Below are 21,730 nucleotides of genomic sequence, written 5' to 3' on the forward strand. Positions count from 1 at the left end.
TGTCCCTCCAACACACACTTCCCCTCTGCCCCCTCACGGCGGCCACAGCCAGCTCAGCCCGGGAAGAGAGGGAGAGCGAGGCTGAGTCACGCTTTCCCTTATCCAGGTTCCCGCGGCACCTGGAAGGAACTGGCTGGAGGTTCTTATCACACAGGAACCGAATGTTCCACGTGGGCATCTCCCCCACCCCAACGTGGCTGTCAAGGGCACCGACTTCTTCTCCAGGCCCTAGCACAAAGGCTGGGACCAAGTAACAACTCAATAAAACAGTTGTGGGGTTGCGTGAGCTGGACCCGAATGGCAGAGGAAGGACTGATGTATAAGAAATGCTCTTGGGATAAACATAGAACCAGTTATTCCTATGAACAAACCTTGTCTGGGTTAGAAGTTGGACAAGCAGAAGCACCTGTAGACAGGTTTCCTTATTAGTCATCGTCATCTTTTATGAAATAGGTACCAGTTTACTGAGGATAGGTAGAGACCAGAGAGAGTTCAGCCAGTGTGGAATCCTCTTAAAATCATCTCCTCTGGTGGTGTCCAGAGGTGACCAGGGGTATCCCTGCTGCTGGCCCAAATGGGCTGGAGCCGGCCCTGCCTGCTTGCCTTCCAGTTTCAGTTCAGACCGACCCTTACGGACCAGGGCCCGGGAACCCAGCATCAATGAGAAATCATTGTCAGCATCACACAGCCACGGAAACGCTGGCCTGGCTTGGTCCATCTCTGGGGTCCAGTCTCCTCATGTAGGAGGAAGCAGGCTGCCGAGGAGGAGCGTGGTGGCCAGAGATGCTGGTCAGAGCCCAGCTCCACCTCTCGGTCTTGGGCAAATAACTTAGGCTTTCTGAGCCTCTGTTCCCTCATTGTAAACTCTGCTGCCAGCTGGACATGGTACAGCTGTCCCCACTGTTATCAAGATTAACTCCCCAAACCTTAGCCTAATTTGCAGTTATTTGAAGGATCACATGAGATTTAAGAGGGAGGGAGGGGAGAGGAAAGGAAAAGAAAGTTGGATCAGCCTGGGCAACATAGCGAGATCCCATCTCTACAAAAAGTAAAAAAAAAAAATCAGCCGGGCATCGTGGTATGTGCCTGTAGCCCCAGCTACTCGGGAAGCTGAGGCAGGAGGATCGCTTGAGCCCAGGAGTTTGAGGTGGCAGTGAGCTAGGCTGATGCCACTGCACCCCAGCCTGGGCAACAGAGCAAGAGTCTGTCTCTAAAAAAATAAAAAGAAAGAAAGAAGGAAGATTGGATATTCAAAACTGTCATGGAGCAGCTAATGTGTACCAGGTCCCAGGGATGCCGCAGAGGCCCAGACACGGGTCCTGCCCTCCTGGGGCTTACAGCTTACATGGGAGGCAGGCACTGGGCACTGTGACAAGTGGAGTCCACGGAAGTACTCGCCATAGGGCCTGACACACAGTAGATGCTCAGCAAAACTGTGCTCCCCTCTGAGGCTCAGCACCGAACCCCGGCGTGCTGCCATCTCCCCCACCTGGGGCCCCCTTCCTGGTCTCTTCCCCTTCTGACCTGGTGCTGCCTGACGCCCGGCCCAGGTTCGTGTCGTTGCCCAGGTGAGCCAAGCATCCTCTCTGGTCCTCAAGTCTGCACCGGACCCGCTGCCTCCTGCAAGCACAAGTCCTGTCCATAGCCAGGACCCCCGGTCCCCAAACACCTGAGGATTCAAAGCCCTTTCTCTTATGCTCTGCCTTTGCTCTCTTTTCCCCTGTTTTTCTTTTCTGACATTCAGCACTTTCGTTCTTTTTAGGAGGCCTCTGCCATCTACCTCCCGGCGACAATATGAAGGAGGCATCAAGAGTCCTTCATAGCAGCGGGCAGACTGAGGGGCACCTACAGGGTGTCACAGCAGTGACGGTCACCCAGCTTTTCAGGGTGTGGCTGAGCCCATTGTGCTCAGGGTGAAGTGCCACTGTCCTGCCTGGGCTCACAAAGTCCCGCACCGCATGGCCGGCGGGACTGCAGCCACCCAGCCCTGCTCACTGCTCTGCACGTGCGCCGGGACTTCTCTGCCCCTTCTGCCTGGAACTCCCTCTCCCACTCCATGTGGCTGACTTCCCGCGGCGGCTGCCCACCCGCAGCCCCCTGGCAGCAGGCACCATGCACGAGTGTAATTTCCTGGCGGTCCTCGCTGCTCCCTGTCTAGGAGGTCCCAGAGGGCAGGACTCCCTCTGCCGTGGTCAGCACCTCATGCCACAGCGGCCGACACCTCGCAGGTGTGTGGGGACTATTAGCTGGAAAAGAGAGAAAGGAGAGGTTTTATCATCACTGTGGTTGAACCCAAGTCTCAGATGAGAAAGGGTGGCCCTCGAGCTTAGTGGACAGACAGAAGCCACACAGGTTGCCAGGGACAGAATCAGGAAGAGGCACTCTGGCCCAAACCCTGGGTTTGTTTATACCGCACTGTCCTGTTGGAGACTGTTTGCAGCGTCTGCGTTTGCTGATGGGCACCATTCTCCATGTGGGATCGGGATATCTTCTTCTATTTGTTCTGCATTCATGCATTCACTTAGCAAACATCTTTCCACTGGGCCTGGGAGGAAGAAGGCGGGATTTGCCAGAAAGGGAGAAGGGAGAGGGCCAGTGTGGTGTGCAGTGGTTATGAGCGTGGACTCTGGAGCCCAAATCCTGTCCTCCCACTCAGCTGCTCTGAACCCCTCTGTGTGTGACCTCTTTGAGCTGCGCAGCCCCTGAGCCACACTTCTAAGTAGGGATAATAATAGCGTCTTATTACAGGCTTGTTGTAGAAATGAAATGCAAAGTGCTTAAAATAGTACCTGACATATTTTTGGAGGAAAACAGGAGCAGTGACATCACAGCATGCAAGTGTGTAGGCTGGTGTCCCAGAGGGTGGGGGGCAGGAGGCAGGACATGGGGAGTGGCTGGAAATGAAGGGGAGGAGGACTGGGTGCTCCAGTTGAACGAGATCCTGTTTACATCCCTGGCGCTGACCCTGTGGGCCACAGAGGCCCTTTGCCGGCCTTTGGCTTGGGACAGAGGGCCGTCAGCCCCCTGGTTAGGGAGAGGGCTTGTGCTGAGGCCAGGACGGAGTGAAAGCAGGCAGCTGGGTTTGGGAGGCCACGGAAAGCGCTCCGGTGAGAGGTGAGGAGGGCTGGGGTTCCGGAGCAGGCGGGGCATGTGAGAAGCAGAATACAGGGTCTCCGGCTCTGCCGCTCATTTGCTGTGGGAGCTGGGGCAAACCACCTCCTCTCTCTGGGCCTCAATTTTCTCGCCTAAAAAGTGGAAAGGTTGGCCGAAATCAGCAACTCCTGCCCTGGAAATAGGAATCCTATGAGAATCACTTGGGAAGCTTTGGTCAAAAGGCACATGCTTGACCCCTAGTCTGCACCTCTGTATTCTGAATCCAGGGCAGCTGGGGTATCTTGATCTTGAAAAGCCCCCTCAGACAATCCAATCCCACCACTTCCCCACTCCGTCAAAAGCCCCTAGCCTGGACGGCCACTAGGACCCCCTCTGGCTTGGCCATCAATGACTCTGTGGATCTCCAAGTGACGGCAGACCCCTGCCCACCAGCCATGCTCAAAGCAACAGGCTTGCCTGTCCTGGGGGGCTGGCAGTTGGATCAGGCCCGTTGACAAGGGTCATGCTGAGGGAGCCTTCCAGGGAGGTCCCACGAAATGCCTGTTCCCTCTCTGATGAGCACCAAGGGCGATGGAGCCTACTGGGACTGATTCCGGCCCCTGAAGAGTTTAGATCCCTCGCCCACCCTGGGAAGCACATTTCCAATGTGTGCGTCTGAAGCTTAGCAAGCACGGAGGAGCACAGAAGCTCGAGGAGGCCTGGGAGGCAAGCCGTGGCCTGGAATGTTCTGTGGACTCAGTATTGTGGTGCTTGAGCTGTTTGATGCTGTATGGAAAATATTCACCTTGCAAAGGCCCTGTGAGTATTCAAGGGGTCCCTGTGGTTCAGGTGTGAGCACACTGGTCCTTTCATCCCTCTCCCTCGTGACCCCACCTACCCCATAGACCAGGCGGAGCCTTTAGGAAGAACTGGGGTGGACCTGGTCATAGTACAGATAAGGAGCCCCAGGTTGAGCAGAAAAAGTGAGTTGTCACATGGGAGCTTGGTGACAGAGCCCTGGAAACAGCCTCACCTCTTAACCCCCAGGCCAGGATCTTCCTCCTGTGATTGGCCGGCTGTGGACGGGTGCCCGGGGCCCAGGACATGAAGCCGACAGGATCCCAGAGCCCCCTGCAGGCCAGGCACGGTGCCCACCTTTGCAGGGAACGGTGAGGGAAAGGGCCAGCATTTCCAGCCCACAGAGCAAGGATGCAAGTGCAGGAAGTGACAGCAGTGACTCCATACTGTGCCCACTAAAACCACCAAGGCCACCGATTACTGAGGTGACACACCCACAGGCTCCGGGAAAGTCCCCTGAATAGCCCTCCCCTCTCTAGGGTGGCAGGTGGGATGGCCTGGGACACTCCAGAGCCCACGGCCCATTTCCCTGGGCATCCCGTGCCCACAGCCCTGGGAGCCCATCGGGCAGCGTCCCTCCTGCCTGGCCCCCCGGGAGCAGGCCCTGTTGCCAGGTGAGGCCTCCTCACCTGTACAGTGAACTGAACTGACCACAAACCTACTCCTCACCCTTCCGCAATGAAGCCAGGCCTCAGACGTACTGGCCCACTCGGACTTGACACCCGGCCTCCTGGCCCTCACCCATTCTCCGACAGAGCGCACAGAGCCTGGGCTTCCCAGCCAGGCTCCCACCTGTCATCCAGGCTGCCACCCACTGGTACCTGGTCAGTCTGATCACCTCCCTAGCCTCTGAGTCATCGTCTGTAAAACTGGGTTAACAACGCCTCTGTCTCAGGAATGCTGTAAGGACTAAATATGGCACTATGCCTATGGCTTCTAGCACAGAGCCTGGCTCGGATATTGTGACTTCTGTGTTCTGTGTTTTCCTTCCTCCCTGTGGCATCTGTATAGCTGCCCTTAAGAGCTGATTCTAAGTGGGCTGGGTGCTGTTTCTCAACTCTGGCTGGCCTGGCTGCCTCAGAGGCAGGGGTTTCAGGAGCCAAGTTCACAAGGGGAGCGCCGGAAGTCAGGACTGCTGCCTGCGGACATCGTTAGACTCTGCAGTCTGCGGGTCCCACCCACCCCGTGCCCTTGACCAGGACGGGTTACATGATTTCCAGGGTCCAGTGCAAATTGAAAATGATGGATCCCTTTTCAAAGACCAAGAATTTCAGGACGGCACAAGTCAGATGCCTTGAAGCCTTCCTGCCATGCTCCTGCCTCCTACTGGGTAGGCATCCGTCCATCAGGTTACTCCCTAGGGTCCCCCACAGCCCTCTCTGTGTCCCCTCTGTCCTGGCCTGGAAAGTGACTTTCCAAAATCCCACCATTATGGTGGTATCAGCCTTTTAAAGTCCCTGACATAAAGGCCTCTCCTATCTCAGGCAGAGGGATGCCTTTCACTGCCCATAGACATTGCTCCAAGTCATGCATCCACCTTCAAGTCCTGCACCCCCAATTCCTCCCCCCGTACCTCCAGCAGAGCCAAAGGCCAGAGCTGCTGCCAGCCAGAGCGAAGACTGTGGAGCAGGGACTGTGGAGAGGGGGCAGCTATGACCAGTGTGACAGTGTTCATTCTGCCCACCTGGATTCCATCCGGCCCACTGGTTTTCACTGGAACTGATCTCAGCCACCCAGATGTGGTGTGATCCGGTAATAGAGCGGGTTGGGTGCCCAGACCGTGCCTGGCATACGTGAGGGCCTCGATTAGAGGGCTCTGTCAGCACTCTCTTCTGCCACCTCATCCATCCACTGTCCACCGGGGTGTGCTCTGATGTCCAGGTGTGACAATGCAGGCAGATGGCTCTGAGCACCCCGCTCCCCCTTGCCTGGCCCCTCTCGTACAGTCTTAACCGCACCAGGGAAAGGACAGGAAATGGGCAGCCTGGCTTTTGTCCCGGCTCTGCCATCCTTGATCTCTGTCTGCATCAGTGTCCTTATCCGTAAGTTATGGATTCTGATCTTTTCCCTGTTTAGCTGCCCAGAGGCCATGAACCTCAAAGGAGACAACGGCTGGATGGAAGGAGTGTCTGGCCGAGCAGAAAGCTGTCAGCATTCCCATCCCCTTACCACTGCTGCCTCCTGCAGCCTCCCCTCCCAGCCAAATAACTCCTCCAGGTCCCACGTCCCACTGTTTCAACACACCGAAAAACTGGCCCCTGCCCCTTCCACGTCACCAAAACTGCAATGGCCAAAGTCACCAGTGACCTGCATGTTGCTAAATCCAACCTGCCCCTCGCTGCCCTCTAGCCTGACCTCTCTGCACCCTTCATCTGTTGGCCCTTCCTTCTTGGACCATCCCCTTGCTGTGGCTTCGTGACATGTGGCCCTCCAGGTGTTCCTCCAACCTCTGTGGCTGTTACTCTGAGACTTGGTGAGAGGCTTCTCATCCTCTGTCCATCCCTCGATCTTGACCTTCCCCAGCCCTCTGCCCTCCGGGGAGTGAAGAAAATAGCTAATAGCTAACATTTATTGACTGCTTCCTGTGTGCTCGGCACCTCTGTAAGCAATTCACACATGTCAACCTGTCGAATCCTCCCAAGAGCCCCGGAAGTAGATATAATCATCCCCCGTTTTGTAGATGAGAAAACTGAGGTGCAGAGAAGCTGTTTAAGATTACTTAGCTAGTCATCGGGGAGGGCGATTCAAACACAAGCTGTCAGCCTCTAGACACCACGCTCTGAACGAGTCCTCTGCACAGCCGGAGCAGAGCCGGCTCCTGGGTGCTGCCCAAACCTCTTATCTGATTATCCTGCAAGACTGAACTTCACACCCTTCTGCCAGTTGCACCCTGGGCTTTGTCTCTGCTCCTCCCCCTACAGGGAGTAAACTCGTCACCTGGTGGGCTTCTTTCTACTCTTCTGACAACACTTTGTTCCAGATCTCTGTGAGGCCTTCTCCACTTCCTCCCAAATCTCCCTCCACTGTGGTCCAGGCACTTTGCTCCTCTCTCTGCAGTTATCCGTACTGCCTTACAGTATAATTTATTCGTCCTACGCCCGCCTTCTTGGCTAGACCGTGAGCTCCCTGCCTAACACGATGCCAGTGCCAAGTGTGGTGTGATAAGCACTGGCTGATGCTGAATGAACATCTAGGTGAACTAAGGAGCTGGCCCACGTTTAAACAGAGCCCGAGACTTTGACCTTATCTACCCATGTTTTAACAGACAGAGCCGAATAAAGCCCTAAGCCTCCACACTCACGCCGACACATGCTGTCACATGCATGCAACGACACCCAATGCACACACACACGCCCTCCTGAGCCATCACTCGCGCTCCCCAGGCCCGGGCCCTGCCTTGGGCCGTCCCAGCCCCCTCAGGCCCTTCTCCACATCCGCACAGCCTCCCAGGCATCTGAAAAACCCTGCCTTTCCCCCACGTGTCATCCCAACTCTGTGAGAAGGGAGCTTTGCATTCTTCCAAAATATTCAGGTCATTTCATGGAGCGTAGTAGTTACAACAGCACCACCGGGTCACGTGGTCACGTACCGAGTCAGACAAGGAGAAAGCAGTGGCTGCCAGGTATGGCAATAGTCCTGTGTTCACAGTGACTTGTGGCTCCCTCAGTCCCTTATGCTCATTTGCAACAAGGTGTGGGATAGTTACTACAAAAGTACTTTACAAATGAAGAAATCAAGGCTCTGAGAGATTGACAACACACACACACACACACACACACACAGGCCTCAACCCACATGCCCCAGGCAAAGTACTGGGCCCAAGCTGAGGGCTTAAAAGGTAGCCAGTGATGACTCACTGTGTCTTCTCTTTCTCCAATGGGTCTGAATTCTCCCATTAGAGAACCCATCAGACTTGTATGACTCTGTTACTGTATAGTCTTCTCTCCCCAAGCACAGCCCTGCAAGTCCAAAAGACCGCCAGTCCCATGTTGAAGCAGGTGCATGCCAGGTGAACACGAGATGGGTCAAGGCCGTGTAACAAGACAAGCCCCCTCCAAAGGACTGCGTTTGGAGCAGTCCTGCTTAGCGTCCACATCGGTATCTCCCTGGGCAAGCCTCCGCCAGCAGGTGTCACCTATGCAAATAAGAATCCATGTAAATGCAATCTGGCTTTACTCATTCAGGTCCATCAACAGAAAGGGAAGACGAATTTAAGGCTGTTATTAAATAAATGTGTTCTTTTACTTTCAACCATCTGTAATTCCTTCTAACAGTATTATCGGGTTGAAGGTACTTAGAAGATATGGTTTAATGGAGAGTTTATCGGGATTTGTAATTAGCAGAGCAATTGTGAGCACTTTAAAATACTTGGAAGCAGATTAAACCCATTAAAGAGAATCAACCACTCAAAAACACAAAAGCAGTATCCATTTACACGCCGGCAATCACTGTGCCGATTAGAAATGCGTATATTCAATCAGCTACAGTAAATCTTACCCCTGATGCAGTATTTGACATCCCTCCCAGCAAGAAACACTCATTCGTTAAGTCAACAAATATTTAAAGGATTCCTACTCTGTTCTGGGCACTCTGCTACTTGCCAGGAACCAGGACCCACAAGGCACTTGTTCTTGTAGAGCTAACACCTTTCGGGGAGAGACGTCATTTTCAAGCAAGCAAATGTATAAACAAGATAATTTCAAATAGGATAAGTCAATGAAAGAAACATAACAAAAGGATACGGCTAGAGGAGGATTAAAGAGTTTGCATTTGAGCTGAGACTTGAATGACAAGATGTGAAGATGAAGGAGTTGAATATTCTAGGCAGAGGGAATAGCAAACACACGGCCTGACGTGTCTTCGCTTATGCGAGCCCCTGCACAAGACAAAGAGTTAAGGAAAAGTAGTCAGTTTGGGAGGTGCAGGAAAAATTAGTAAGGAAGTGGGGGAGGAAAACAGGGAAGGGAGGACTTAATAAAGGATGTGTTACCAAGCCAGCCCCACGGTGGGGCAGCGTCCCCCAGGGCCGCTGTGTGAAACAGCCTGGAGTACACACCTGAGTTCTCCCACCCAGAAGCGAGGGGGCTGGGGTATTTGTACCCCGGTGCCTGTCTGCCATGGACCGGGGATGCTCCCTGGCATTTCTGGCCTGTGCTGCTCACGGCTGAAGTCAGCCGACGTACACTGAAATGGAAGTTCGGCCCCAGGCAGGGGCCAGCCTGGAGTTTCCCAGGAAGAAAGAGAGGGTAACACGCAAAACCTGTGGCGGGATCATGGCAGGAAATGACGTCTGAGAGGAAGGCGGTGACCAGCTCGTGTGAAGCCTGCAAGGCCACGGTGAGGAGTTTGAATTTTATTCTTTGTGTATTAGAAAGTCAGTTGTGAGATGCAGTCAGGGATGGGAACTGACTTCTTTTTCTTTTTTTTTTTTTATATGGTTTTCTCTCTCAGCTGTGTGAGAACAAGAGAGAAGGTAGGAGAACCAGTCAGGAGGCGATGGCAGGAGTCCAGGTGGCAGTGGCGGTGGCTCCCGCGGGCACAGGGGCAGTGCAAAGTGGATAGATCCAGGTATGTCGCAAAGGGGGAGCAGGACTGACTGGAGGGTGGGCTGGGGGACGAGGTGAAGGACGGATGCAGGCGTGGCTTGAGTGTGTCAGTGCTGAGATTTGAGGATCGCAAGAGGAACAAGTTTAATATCTCCGGCCTGCAGGGTGGGCTGTGTCCCTCGTGTATTATGGAAGATGCGTCAGCTGCTCTCCCAGTCCTGGCCTCGATTTTCTCATTTTGAAAATAAGGGAGTAGAAATAACCAACTTCTAAGGACCCTCTCAGCTCTAATATTCCGTAGTTTTAAAAAAACAATCAAAACAATCTCTTTTTTATAAAAAGCTTTAGTTATTTTAAATAATGCCACAAACCCATGTGACCCACTACTTAAAACCAAAGCCAGGACCTTGGCAATAACCTACATCTAATCATATTTTCACACTATACTGTTTTCCCTGATTCCCCCAACCCAAGGTAACCAATATCCCCAATTTCCCTGCTTTCTGTTTTCTATAAATTTAGGCAATCTGTGTTTCCCACATGTATATGGATTTTCCTTTAGTTATTTTTGCTTTATAAAAAGGGTATCATACTGTTTATAATCATAGAGACTGACTTTTTTGCTGAATAGTATTTTGTTACTACCTAGTACATGTAGGATTGAGTATCACCGGCAGTTCATTTGTTTTACATGCTGTATACTATTCCACTGGATAAATGTTCTGTTGTTTATTCATCCATTCTCTTTTGACAGGCATTGGAATCTTTTCTAGATGTTTGCCATCTTAAACAGTGCTGAACATTCTTACATATGTAAGACTTCTGTTAGGTATATATGAAAAAGTGGAATTGTTGGGTCAGAATATTCCCTGTTGAGACAAAGTTCTATCAGCCATAAGTGTTTTCTCTTCTGCGAAATGTCTATTCCTAATTTTTTTGTTTTTCTTTTGGGCATTTGTGTTTTCCTTATCAATATCATCAGCCTGCTTTCTGCCTGTAGAATGCTGGAATTCAAGGTTGTTTTATGGTCTGAAAATTCAGTCATATTTAATCTAGACTGGCCGCACCTTCAGCCCTGGAACTCTCTCCAAGACTCTTTTCAAAGTGTCAGGAGCCAAACCTACAATTCATTTTGAGACATACCGTGCTCTCTCTAGATGTAATTTCAAGTACTTTGACACCATCAGGGTTTAGGAGACCTTTTCCATGATTCATTTTGTCCAACTAACAGGATTCCCCTGGGAGCACCTCATTCTTATCAGAGCTCTTAACAAAGGCAGTGACAGTCACGTCCTGGATTTGTTCTTGGCCTCCAGGCTGAGTGTCAATGCTCATGTCTTTGTTTTGATATGTGCCCTAAAGCTGTCCTATTTTGAGACTATTTTACACACTGCAGAGGTTGAAGATGAAAGATGACTGCATCTTTCAACCCTGTAAGGCCTAGGATTTCTAGATTTTCTATGTTCCCTTTCAGTTCCACTTGCAAATGAGCCTGTCCTTTGCTGATATCATTCTCTTTCTTGTGGTACCTTGTGAAATATAGCTAATAACAACTAACTCACACTAACCACATTCTGTCCTCAAACCTCTTCTCCCAAAGCCACAAAGTCAGTAGGTTTATTTCTGCCTTCCAAGTTATCACATGTGACAGTTTTACCAAATGTTTCACTACTGCTTCGCGTAGGTTGCCATTTTTCCAGCCCCCTATAGAAATTTCCCTGCCATCTGCTACTCAGCCCCAAAGCCAAAACCATACATTTGATCCTTTGGTTAGAGCAATTTCCCACTTCTAGGCATCCTAGGTATTCTGTATCGGTCAGCTTTTGCTTCAGTAACAAGCACCCCCAAAATATCAGTGGCTTATCACAAGAAATATTTCTTTTTTGTTCTCAAGTCTACAGACCAACTGCATCTCTGCTCCAAGCTGTGGGTCAGGTCAGGTCTTTGTCATGTGTCTTCCCAACTGTTGTGCCAAGAATGACATGTCCCTGTGCTCTTGCTCAGGACATGTCATTCTCTTGGTAAAGGGTCCAAGAGAAAGAAGATGGGCCAGATGCAGTGGCTCATACCTGTAATCCTAGCACTTTGGGAGGCTAAGGTGGGAGGATTGCTTGAGGCCAAGAGTTCAAGGCAAAACTGGGCAACATAGCAAGACCCTATCTCTACCAAAAATGGAAAGATTAGCCAGGCATGGTGGTGTGTGCCTGTAGTCGCAGCTACTTAGGAGGCTGAGGCAGGAGGATCACTTGAGCCCAGGAGTTTGAGGTTGCAGTGAACTATCATGACGCCCCTGCATGCTAGCCTAGGTGATAAAATGAGACCCTGTCTCAAAAAAAAAAAAAAAAAGAGAGAGAGAGAGAGAAAGAAGTTGAGCAGAAACCTGCAATGCTTTTAAAGCTTTTTCAAGGATATGGCACATGTCATATCTGCTAGCATTCTATTATCTGAAGGGAGTTACATGGCCAAACCCCAAGTCAATGGTGTGAGGAAACATATTTTGAATCTTTTTAAATAAGAATGCAGCCTCCCACAGATATGAAGGAGCTCTTGATATACCCTTAGACTAACCCCATTAGTTTGTGTATTGCAATATAGTCTCCCTTTCATTACTTGTTTTCAAATATGTGCTTTTTAAAGCATATGAAATATTAATGATGTATAAATTTAACAAATGATAGTAACTCCACTATTCTGACAAGCATTTTCATTTTTATTGACCTTCAAATCCTTGCACACATTTAACAGACTCGATCATAGGGTTACATACCATAATGAGTAACTCAGTGTAATTATCAATTCTCACACCTGCAGTGTCACTCTTAGAACTGCCCCAGATTGTAAGTCCAGAAGACAAAGAAACCCAGAAACATAGCAAGATAAATATTTACAAATACAGTGTAGGAAACAGCAAAAGATTTCAATAGTTTTGTTAAGTGCTTTCTTTCAGGCATAACGTAGAGATTACAGAGAAGGTGAATAGCTGACAGTCTCTAGATCGCAGAAAGGGGAAAGTAAGCAAAAATACCAAACAAAAACAAAAGTATGCTTTCCAAATATATATATTGGGAGTCAACCTTCCAGTGACTCCGAAGCAAGACACATAAGCAATTAGGCATATACTTCAGAAGTCTCAAATTCTCATTAGTTGACTTTCAGTAATCGATGCTGGCGCCATGCTATTGCTTATAAATCACTAGTGCAAACATTGCTGTCTTTGGTATTCCTGTAATGTTTTCATTTACGAGAAAACCTGCAGAAAGAACTCTGTTTACACCAAAGCAAACTAGCAAGGAAACAGGTTATTGTGGGATAATAAGGCCCCAAGAAAGGCAACAGGCTGTATAGTTACCCTTGTGGACAGAATCTCTGCCCTGAAACTATGCAACCCACTGTCCAGACCTCTTCCCAGGAACCAGTTTTTTCACGCTGGTCTACTTGGCAGATGCCCTTCAAAGTAACCTCGTTTTGTTTCAACTTCAAATCAATTAGAATTCTTTCACGGATGCTTTTAAAAAGTTACTGCCCATATGAGGTTAGTAAAAACTGGAAAGGTATTTGCTTAAAATCAAACCCCAAGCAAGTTACAAAGAAGCAAGAAAGTAATTAAATGACATCAGAAGATGTAAAACCAGTACTCTAATATACCCAGTCTACCACACATTGTTGGAGCTACAGACTTTTATTTAAAACATTTAATTACCAAAATTTAAATATTAAATTGCATAAAAATCTCCAGCCTTTCTTGATAAATTGGAAAATTACCTATAATTTTATGGGTAATTACACCTGTATGTAAATCCTGTTTTCCCCTATCAACCTATAAACTAGAGCAAATTGACTCACTGTCTGTCCTAGTCAAAACCCCCCCCACCCCACTCCCTGAAGGTATTTCAGTTTTGATTCCTGAATTATAGTAAACAGAAGCAAATTCTGATCATGATTTTTGTCACTGCTAAAAACAAGCTTTTAGAGATTGTCACACTCTCCATAATGGTACTTTTAAGTATTTTTACAAAAACACACCAGTTCTCCACAATTTGATCCACTCACTCTGCTTGGCTAATAAGGATGTGAACCGAGCCCTTATGTATTTAATAAAAGATACACATTCATTTTTCTCCAAACATAGTTAATAATTAGTTAGATAAGGACAAGTTTCCAACTGCAGGGTGGCAATAGTATCCACACTGGCACATAGATCAGCAAACCGCAAAATTCCATGACTGTACTTGCCACACATTCAGTAGATAAGTTATGAATATTGTCAGCTTAACACACATTATGTCAAAGAAGATTTCTCAAATATTCTTGCTTTTCTTTGGCACGCCTAAAGGCAATGAATATCAGGGTTTTTTCCCCCAATGGATATATGTCCAGTTTAGAACGAAGACCAATTCTCCATGCAGGTGTCCATCTGTAGGCCTGGGATAAAATAAAAAGCATAAATTTGGTCCAACGGGGTCACCTGGGTTGGGCCCATCCAAGGAAGAGTTTGATGTTTCCTCTCATATAAGTTCCTGCTACCAATGACACTGCACTGTGATTACCTTAGATATTAAGATTCAGGATAAATGGAAATATTTGTGAAGAGGTGACCTCTACCTCACCTCCATACTTTACCTCTTTTCCCAAAATAAAATGGTTTAAACAGCAAGCACTTAAACCAGGATGCTTTTAGCCTTGCTAGACAATGAGGCAAGGCAGCATACGGTTTGGCCACTGGAAGAAACCAGAAACATGAACCTTTATAGGTGTTAAAATTTAAGTAGCTCTTTCTAGTATTTTTCTCATCTTTTCTTCAAAGCAGATAACTGACATACAAACCCTGTCACCTACCATAGTGTCACACACGTGCGGTTCTGCTCCCAGACTTCTGCATTTCATTTCTTTGGTCAACCTGTCTAGTTGCTGCATTAATTTGCCACTCATAAAAAGTCATGGTCTCTGGCAACATAAAACCCCCTCTGCGGTTTTTGTGATTTTATATTTATCTTCACCAGAAGTGTCCTGGCTATTTTTACCCCTTTCCTCTGCTTCAGAAGTTTTTGAACCATCTCCATTTCCAGGAAACACTCTGGTGGGTCACCAAGCTGTGTCTTCACCTATGCTAGCTTATCAAACCCCCAACAGTAACCCAGCCAACGTCAGCGTTCTTCTCCCCATACTACAGATGAAGAAACTGAGGTGCACAGAAGGGACTGGCTGCCCACAGCTTGAGAGTAGTATTAATAGCTCCTAGATCCCAACCCAGCGCCCCTGTCGTGCCCACATCACACAGCTCGGGTTGGCATGTGCTCAGCCGGGGCATGCAGAAGCAAGCCTGCTCTCTGGGCCCTGTTGCTAAACAGCTGGCGTTTCCTCTCCTTCTTCTGCACGCCCCCCAGTCCCCAGCTCAGCCACGTAGCACCTCAAGTAGGAGCGAGAAGCCCAAAACCACAAAACCTGGTATGTCTGCAGAGTCACCAGCAGTGCATGTCTGTCACTTTGTGAGGATTCCTGGTGACAGCGGTAACCACGCCGGCTACATCTGAGTCAGCTCATTCTCACTGATCAGCAGCAACCACCAACAAGCAAAGGCCTGGCATCTGGAGATGGGTCATATTCCAAGAAAAAGGCCGCTAGCTGTTCTCCACAGTGGCAGAGTGCTCCTGTCCCTGTCCTTCTCGGGGCTCGGGGGAGGGTAGGTATACACAGAACAGCAAACCTTACTAGTGTCTGGAATGTCACTTTTACGTCATTATATCATTTAGTTCTTGCAAGAGAAGAAGGTAATCTTATTACTCCTCACACACAATGAGACAGAGACGGATAAAGGACAAGCCAAGTCAGTCCATTTCTCTAGCCCTTAGTTAGAGGGAGTAATGTTTAAGGCACTTCATTTACATGAGATAATGTAGTTAGAGTAGTGGCTTCGGTATTACCTGGGAACATGTTAGAAATGCAAATTACTCGGCCCTGCTCAGTGTTAAACTCTGGGGATGAGGCCCAGTAATCTCTGTGTTAACAAGCCCTCCACTCAAGTGACTCTGATGCTCCTAAAATTTGAAGACCACTGACGTAGGGATGTCCCACAGCACCCGACAGAGAGAACTCTCCGTGGATAGGAAGGATTTTGGCCAAAGGTTGCAGAGCTAGTTCATGGCAAGCCAAGGACTTGGCCTCTGGCCCTACTGATTCCAGACAACATTTTCCACCAAGTGTCCAAGTGTCATGGTAACTCCTAGGAACGAGGTCTTTGATCTGGCCTCAGGTCAGAACATCAGTGAGAAGTAGAAATTACCTGGAAGTACTCATTTTAGGGCCTGGAAGAATACCAGAGCTGAGGCTCAGGCGTGTGGAGCGCTGCGGGCACTGTGTAGTTTGTCATTTGAGCCTCTTGGAGCTTGAGTCTGGGAGACTCCCAAGGGCCGATGTGCCCGTTGCATTATCATATAAGACCATGACTGTATACCTGTCCCCTCATATCATACATCGGGGCTAAGTCTCCATCATCCCCAGTGGGTGAGATCTCTGCTGCAGTTGCCAGGCTGGCTTGGGTCTGATTTAACGTTTCTATTACAGATAGCTTTTGGAATGGAAAATCATTATGATAAAACATTAAAGTAAGTACAGGAAAACCAAATCAATAATAGTCCTATCACTCTCAAAGAACTGCTTCTCTATTCCCTTTCTATTCTTTAGCTCTTTCCAGACCCATATTCATATTGTCCCAATCACCGGGAACACCAAATTTTGTGTCCTCTTTTTGCACTGACTTGATCCTAAACATTTTCTGTGCTGCCCCTTAGTTTTCATAACTGCTGTTGTGAGGACTGAAAATATTTCACCAGACTAAGGTGACGCAATTGAACTACAGATATTTGGCGGGCTGTTTCTAAATAACACTGTCAGGACTACTTTTCTATAAGTCCCGTTTTCTACTTATGATGTTTTTCTTTAGATTAACTTCCTGGAAGTGAAATTTCAGGAAAAGAGGGCACGAGAACACCTCTGACTGCTGGAACGCGCAGGGAAAACATTTCCAAAAGAAACCAACGGTTCACTCTGTTGGTAGCAGTTTGAATACACCTGACTCACAAAATGTAGTCTCCAGCATTGAGTGGTGGTGTTATTTCCCTCCTTTTCTTTTTTTTTTTTTACAATTTAATAAGAATGAAATTGTATCCTGTTATTGGTTTAATTTTCTTTCTTTTTTTTTTTTTTTTGTAAATCCCAGATCCCTTCTTTTTTCTAAAGACAAAGCTGGTCAATCTGGGGTTCAAAGAGAACTTATTTCAATTAGTATGTAGCTGTATGCATGTGCATGTGTGTGTATCCATGATTATGTGTGTCTGGATACATATATGTGTCTGTGTGTATGACCATCTCTCTGCTCGGGCACCTGCTTCCGTGTGTGCCCCTCCCAGGACACATGTGTTGCAGAGTGTCTGGACCCGAGGCTCCGCTGTCGATGCTGTTCCAAGCACGTGTCGGTCGCAGTATGTTTATGTGTGTGTGAATACAAGATCTGAGTGACATGGTGCCAGCCATGCGAAATCTAGCATAGACTGCAGGTGGCTTAACCCAAGCCTTCCACCTGTGCCTTCTCGTGAGCTGTCACCTCCTGGCAGAGCTACACTAACATAAGGAACAAATACATGGATTCCAAATAGCAATGAAGCAATTGCTTTACCAGAAAAGGCAGACGGATCACTGCAAGGAGGAAACTGACTCTTCTTTTCCTGCAGAGAAGGAAATGAAAAGGGGACCCCATGAACCATTTACCAGGGGAGTGATACTGGACGGGCCACGATGCCCACCCGCCCTGCCCGCCCCATGCCTGTGCTCCCTGAGTCTAAACTGGGGCTCGGAAGGAAAGCTGCCTGCGACAGCTCACGGAGATAGCAGCACTGCTCCTGGCCCACGAAGGTGCTCAGGAGACGTGTAGGGGCCCATGTTAGTTAGAAATCACTGGGAAAAATCTGCAGGTTTCAAACTTTTTAAAAAGCAACAGAACTGCTCTGCTCCACACACTTTTGCCCAAACAGCTCTTACAGGGAACCCCAAAATATGAACAGACAAGGGCAGAGGCCGAGGATGGGTGGGCAGCCGACTCACCCCCTCCCTGGACTCTGACAAGGGGCACCTAGAGCAATTCCACACTCGAAAATCTCCCCATCTGAAACCCGTGCGTCTAGACGGCCGCCGTCTGGTTCTTTCCGGCACTGCCTGCCCTGCCAGGGGAAGCGTCCTAAGGCACAATTTCCAAGCAATAATATCAGAACCAGCATATGTTTCCTAAGAGTTTTCTGTATCCCAGGTTCCAAGCCTAGCTCCTTAGACACTTTATCTCATTTATGCCCGTGCTCCGCCAATGCCTGTCTCTGTGTCTGTCCCCCCACGCCGGGGGTCCTTGCCGGCAGAGCACTGGTACACGAGCAGGACTCGGTGAAGTTTTACCGAGGCCAAATGTGCAACCCAGACCCCCCCTGAGGAGTTGAGAAACCCTCCCCAGCACTGCTGGGCTCCAGGCCTTGGAGGCCTTCAGTTCTGAGAAGCCCTCAGGCCCCTGAAGACTCAGTCTTCCTCCCTCCCACACGTGGTAGCCCTCTTGCGGCTCTGGGAAATCCCAGAGCACCTTCTGGGCTGAAAGTGGGTGCTTAGCGGCCAAAGTTTCCCCACAAAATTGGGTGGAAGAGGGGGCACCCAAATTCCCCCAGCCAGAAGGAGCCCCGTCTGTCCTTCCCTCAGCTTTGGGGCCTATTAATGATATCACACAGGCGAGTTTGTGTAAGAGCCTGGGATCTAGAGTCAACCAGACATGGGTTCGAGTCCTGGCTCCACCACTCGCTGAGTATGTGATGTGGGACTCTGCATCGCTAAGAAGAAACAATTACTAAGTAGTCATGACCCCATAGTAATGTGAAAGTCAAATAAGACAATGCATGGAAAGTGCTTACAGCAGTACTGCGCTCAGACTAAGTGCTCAGAGAGGGGCTGGGGAGGGAACCCTGCCCCACCTCAAAGGCTCAAAGCAGCTTTCAAAGAAGGAATCAGGCGGTCAGAGTGGAACAGAGAGCAGCTCCCCTCGAGGGGGCGGGGCAGGAAGGAGGCCATGAGAAGCCCAGTGCCAAGTGAGTGGGGGCTGGGAGGGGACAGTGACTCAGACAGATGTGCCCACTCAGGGAATCTGCCCAGGTACTAACCACAGGAAGTAGATAAGAGTTTAGGCGGAAGGGTCTTTCGGTGGTGCAAACCATGGACAGTGTGCTAGGGAAGGGGAAAGAGTGCTTGGCGGGCAGCAAGGAGGGAGGAGGTAAAGGTCAGGCTGCAAATCAGACAGGGAGCATGGCCGTCGGCCTGTCCAGAAAGCACAGCAAGGTCAAGGAAAAGAGCAAGCCGCCAGGGACCCAGGGAGGCACCTGCTTGACTCCAGCCAAACATTCCCTTTGCTTTTATTCAAGATCCCTTTCCATGGTCTGAGGCTTGGACAGAGAAAAGAGAAGCTCAGGCTGACTGAGCCCCTACTCTGTGTCCAGGGCCAGGCTACAGCAAGCTTTGCCGCTGGCTGTTTCTCGCCCCAAACACCTGACGCTGCAGCGCGTAGCATAGCTGAGGAGCCTGTCACCGGTGGACAGGCCAGGCAGGGATTCACACCCAGCCTGGCTGCACACTCATCTCTGCGCTTGTCCTTGCAGGAAGGTAGAGCACCACGCTCAGGCCCTGCGGGGCTTCCACCAGCTATGTGTGACCTTGGCTATAAACCAACACCCACTGCCTGAGGTGTGGAGAGGATTGAAGGAGCTAGATCCGAGCCTGGGGCAGAGCTGGCACCCCACTGTGTGTCCCCTGCAGAGCTCATACTCTTCTTGAGAAAAGCCCCTCAGGAGGACAGAAGAAAGCGCCAGGCTGTGCCCAGCCCATGCTGGTGGTGGTGGAGAGAGTGGTGGGCTTGGAGTGTGAGCCCAGCTCGGCACCTTACCAGGGCCATGACCTTGGGTGATTCACTGGACCCCTCTGAAACTCAGAGACCTCTTCTCTACCGTGAGGGTGTGACTCCCCCAGCTGCACAGGGTCATGGTGGGGCGGACGTCATGGAGACGATAGCACCTAGCAGGGTTCAGAGTGGAACAGCAGCCAGGCGGCAGGGACTGACACTTCCCCATGGTAGAGGGGACTGCTCAGCTGGCAGCCAGTGGCAGGGAGAGCAGAAGGGTCGTGGAGGAAGACACAGACGGCCCTACTGCGAAGCCTGGGTGAGATGTCCCCAGCCACAAGGAGAGGGGCGAAGGTGAATGGGGAGGTTATGAGGCTGGGGTCTTTATCTTTCTCTCTGTCCCCTCTCCTCAAAGTAGCCACCAGGGCGCTGACTGCTCACAGGGAACTTCTTGCATGTCACCCAGGGGAAGTGGCTCACCCACTCTGTTCCTTCTCTCTTTTGGTGTCCACGCTAGGAGAAAGTGCCGCTGACAAGGCCCCCGAGTGGAAGGGATGACAATGGAGGGGGGGTATGGAATGAGCTGCTCAGAGGGGAAGAGGTCAAAGACCGCAGGAAAGAACCCCCCCTCCCCACCGCCCCCGCCACAGGGCATTCTCTGCTGGGGGGTGGGGATGAGGGGACTTCACAGGAAGGTGTGACAGAGGAGGACCAAGCCACAGAGACCAAAATTAGCAGCCAGGTTGGGCAGGGAAACCCTCTGTGGGTGCAGTTTGCCACCACTCAGCCCCACCGAGGAGGCAGAGCTACCGCAGGGCGGGTGGACGTGGGCAGCGGCTCCTCGGCCCCTTCTCCCCTCCAGCTCCCACAGGGACCAGCATGGGCTGGGCAGGGGCATGAAAGGTCTGGGATCGGCCCCTTCTCCCCTCCAGCTCCCACTGGGACCACCCTGGGCTAGGCAGGGGCATGAAAGGTCTGGGATCGCAGCTGTGTCTTTTCCCAGCTCTGTGGCTGTAGGCAAGACTTCACCCTCCTGGACCTTCATTTTCTCATCTCTGAAATGGGAAGATCACACCGACCTCACTGAGTGGTTGGGAGGAGACCATACTACGGTTATACGCCAGGGTGCGCGTCATTTCATTAATCTTCACGACAACCCTGCTGGGCGGGTGCTTTCATCTCCACTTACAGAGGAGAAAACAGGCTCAGACTGGTTAAGGGATTTGTCCAAGTCACACAGCTGGTCAACAGCAAGTTCACTGTTGGACCCAAGGCCTGTTGGACTCTAGCCACACTTCAGAGCCTGATATATGGTAACTGGGAAATAGTGATTCATTCGCCCCTCTACAGTCCCTCCCTTGGTTCCCGCTCCGATCCCAGCAGCTGCCATGCTCCTGGGCTCCCTCCCTGGCCTCGGTCCAGGACTGTGGCTTCCTGGTGCGAAGCCCTGCCCCAGAGGCTGCCCCCAGACAAGTCCCGGCTCTGGACACCACCTTTCCCTGGACAGGGGCTTCTCAGTCTGACCCCGCATGCCAATGACAGATACTCAGGGGGGTGATCTAGCAGGAGGAAGCATAGTGACCCAGAATGCATCTGTCTCTGTGATCTTGAGCCCAGCCTCACATGTGGCGTCTTCCATCTGCTGGTGTGGGGCAGTGGGAGGTCGGGGTAAGGGGGTGGACCCCAAGAGCGGAGAGCTGAAGATGTAGAATCCAACTGCCTATCAGGAAAGTTCATTCCAGGGATCACTTGTGACCCTAACCCTTCCCTGGAGAAAGCAAGCAGTCACTGGTCTCCGTCCCTAGAGTCACCCTCCTTCCCCCAACAGGACATTGCAAGGACACTTCGGGGTGTGGGACAGAGGGATATGGGCTCTCACCCCTGCTCAGTGCCAGGGGCCACGGGAAGAGCCAGGCATGAGTTGCTTCATCCAGGAGCCCCAGCAACCCTGAAGAGCAGGCATGGTATATTCCTCCCCAAAAAGGAAATAACTAAGGCTCAGAGGAGTTTGTCCAAGGCCACCCAGCTGTCCGACTTCAACACCAACACTCTTTCCTTTACACAAGGCTTGCAGTGAACCATCTTGTTACCGCGGGAGGCCAGTGTCATCAGACCAGCCACTCCAGGGCGGGCAGACCTCACACGGTGATGTTCTTCCCTGTAGACCATCTGCGACAGACCTCAGTCTCCTTTCCACCATGAGCCACAGCACACCTGTGCCTACGGGTCCTCTGTTAGACAGATGCTTACCGAACACTCCTCATGCCCAAGGCCCTGTTCTAGAAGCTGGCGTGGTTGTAACAGGAAGCAGACTAAG

Source organism: Eulemur rufifrons, chromosome 9 (assembly GCF_041146395.1).
Source record: "Eulemur rufifrons isolate Redbay chromosome 9, OSU_ERuf_1, whole genome shotgun sequence".
In the NCBI taxonomy this organism is placed as follows: domain Eukaryota; kingdom Metazoa; phylum Chordata; class Mammalia; order Primates; family Lemuridae; genus Eulemur; species Eulemur rufifrons.